Genomic DNA, 3,498 nt, shown 5'->3' with positions numbered 1-3,498 from the left:
CCCCACCCCCCTGGCCTGAAACGCCACTATTGGATTATTTTGTTCACATCAGTAACGTAATGACATCACTTTGCAGTACTCAAAGTTTATATTGACTAGGGCTCCAACACATTGTACGTGATAGGCTAACAGGCGGGACATTTCCGACACATAAGCTGTAACACAGCAGGCCATTAAAGCATGTTAAAATGTCACATTAGAGGCACAACATTCAAATATAAACCTAGAAATTAGCATAATATGTCCTATTTAATACAAGATCTCTTAGTTATTGCTGACATCTCAATCCATGGTCACCTATCTGTACCAAATGAGCAAATGTAATATTGTAGAATGTGATTTATTGCAGAACTATTTACTTTTTTGAAGCCTATCTTCTTACATCTCAACAGTGGCCAGCACCTTCATGCCAACTGGACATCCCACACAGAAAAACATCTGAAAACCCCTTTAAAACAACAAACTAGTATGTCTCTAATAACCCTACTTGATAATGTCAAATAAACAATCAACAATCAACCAAAACACTGTTAATTATTGGGCCTAGTGAAAAGGGAGAAAGATACCTATTTTTTTTGACATTCTCATGTACTAAATGAGCATGAAAGAACAAGAGAATTCATGTAAAATGCTGTTTCCTATTCTGCAGTCAGGTGCGGCAAAGTTTCCTCTGCGGTCAACTTCAGTGAATTGATTGGATCCTAAAGTTGTAGCCATTTTTCTCAGACAAGAAAATCTATCATATTCAAACTGTCATATTAATTGGTTCTGCTCAACTGAGCCGGATCTGCAACATTTCCAGGATGTACATTTTAGCCTTTGACTCTGACGTATTCAGGTGTGACTTCCAATTACAGTTGGCCGTTTTGTGATTTTCTTTGAGCTAAAAACACATTGTGAGAGGGCTGTTTGAAGATGAATAAAGGGATGAATGATACATTATTTTTGGTTTATTATAGCTTAAAGTCAGAATAATTCACTTAAATCAAGGTTAAGTGTCATTTAAAAAGCCAGTAAGATGCTATTTTCTATAGACCAACTGTTATTAGTCTGTGCATGCATTTAACATACTGGCTGATATGTTCTGTTTTCTCTCTATGTTTAACTCAAATCAATAAATGACACTGACATGTCTTCTGTGTGTGTTTGCTGCCGCTGCGCAGACGGGACTAACACATCACAAATGCTTCATGTTGTAGTGGCAACATCAATAACACTGAATATTGAGGGCAATTGTGATCAAATTGAATAAGCTCTCATCAGCTCATCCAAAGGAAAATAAACAAACAAGCACAAAACAATAAAAGAAGAAAATCATTCTTCAGACGAGTGGCAGGTGGTTTTATTACAGTGCAAATGAGCCATTATGTAAGAATTTTATTTGTGGGTTTAGATAATATTAGGTATTTATTTCTAGGCCTGTGAGCAGACATCAGTGCCTTTTTTTTATAGCCAACATTGTTAAAACAAAAAGTTGAAAAAGCAATATCCTCCGAGTTTGTGATGTGAGATAAGATTGCTTTCACCTTTTCTCCGGATTTTAAAAACGATTAAAAATAGACTTAATTTTCCAGCTCATATACACTGTTATGGATCAATGATACAGGGTGGTACAGCATCGGAAACATCCCCATATTTCCCCTTGTCGCCATGCTTTATTTCATGATGTTTTTTGTCCAAAGGGCATCTAAAAAACAGTGTCAGATCTCAGCGCTGCAGCTAGGGTGACCACCCGTCCCGCGTAGCGCGTGCACGCACAGCGTTTGAACCCCAATTCATGCGTCCCGCAAATTGAGACCATGTCACGCATAATCAATGCTTGCTCAAAAAAGAATTGCTCGCTCTAGCTTCTTGAGCTCTTGGCAGCCAAACTAGCATTACTTGAGACTAGTTCAGCACGCTACAGTTGCCACACCCACCCCCCAGTATAACTGCTGACTAGGTTGTCAAATTTTGCGTCGTCGTCATGACAGCAAACGGCCGCACGCGCGGCGACAGACGCTGTGCAAAAGACTTCCGGCGGAAATGAAGTGCATTTGTGTAGGGTTATGCCGCGCTACCCGTGGTTTTGTCGCGTGAACTTGTCTATAGAAAATGGCGTCTGAAGCACCAGTAAGTAAAAAGAGAAGGTGTGGGTACAGGAAAGAGTGGGAGAGGGAATATGTGTGGCTGAAGGCTGTTGAGGGGGATAGTGAGAGGGTTTTCTGTGACATTTGCAAAACGTCCTTCTCAATCGGACATGGAGGCGAATACGATGTCAAACGACACAGACTGACTGACACACACAACAAAAATGTCCAACAAAAAGAGACATCGAAATCTACACCACTTCGACTGAATTCAAGGAGTTGCGCAACCGTCTATACTCCTCTTCACCCGATCTTCAGAAACAACTGTGGTAAAAGATACAGCTAAAGACTCGGCTAGAGGACGCACAAACCGTGAAACACCTTCGCTACACTCACTCGGTGTGTAACGGAAGTTTTCATCTTGACACAAGAGAAAGTCAAAGACTTTCTGCCTCAACATAGAGGGTATTAAGCTGTGATCGCTCACACCCACGTCGACTCGCTGCGCTCTCCATACACAGATCAGGTCAGGCAAAAGGAGGTCCGACCACCCGCTAGACAACACTAGCGCTCTCTTCAGTAGCTCAGCTCACAGTAGTATCTTTACGTTAACTGGAAAGCAGTCATGAGGGTTCAGACGAAGGTCATTGCGTGACTGTCAACCTTCTCCGAGACCACCAGGGACTAACCCCTCCGGAACTTCGGCTGACTCATTCTTACCGCACACCCGACACCTCTGTGTGTGTCTACCCCCTTGAACTCTCTCTAAGAGATTTTTGCGTCCTCTAATAATGTTTTTATGTTCTGGTGATGAATGCACAAAACTAGGTAATAACTAAACATATATTTATAATCAGATATGTTACATAAATCCGGATGTAGAAAGGTTTTTAGTATCAACGAAAAAAAACACTTTAGTATATTCCATGTGTCTCGGACCAAAGTGTTTCCGTGCCTTCTCGGAAATCGGAAATACAAACGCAACCGATGACTACGATAAATTAAAGTAACTTCACTTCCTTTGCAACTGAAAATTGTATCATCTTCTTATATAGTTATACTAATCTGTAGTCAATCGATTTGCAGTCTATTTATACCGATTGTGTTATAATGTAGGTACTTTGTATTGAATTGTCACCATGGAAATCAACAACGGAAGCAACGAGTACATCACCAGAAAACTCCCTGAAACTTTGTTAGAAGCTGTCTCCGTCCCCGTTCGTGTAGTCACTGTTATCGAAGACGGACAGCAGGCTGGTGTCCGGTAGGAGAACTGTTACAGGCTCAGGCCTAATTTAGCAACCCCGATCGAAATACGGTTGTTAGGAGACGAGCTATACTACATCGCACAAACTGTCACACTATGTGTGAGCAGTGGAGACGTCGTCACTGAAACAGTCGATCTGTCAGCAAAAACCCCCAGCCTCCT

This window comes from Notothenia coriiceps, unplaced genomic scaffold, assembly GCF_000735185.1.
Source record: "Notothenia coriiceps isolate Sejong01 unplaced genomic scaffold, NC01 NC01_scaffold00024667, whole genome shotgun sequence".
In the NCBI taxonomy this organism is placed as follows: domain Eukaryota; kingdom Metazoa; phylum Chordata; class Actinopteri; order Perciformes; family Nototheniidae; genus Notothenia; species Notothenia coriiceps.
Note: the sequence above shows the minus strand (reverse complement) of the source record.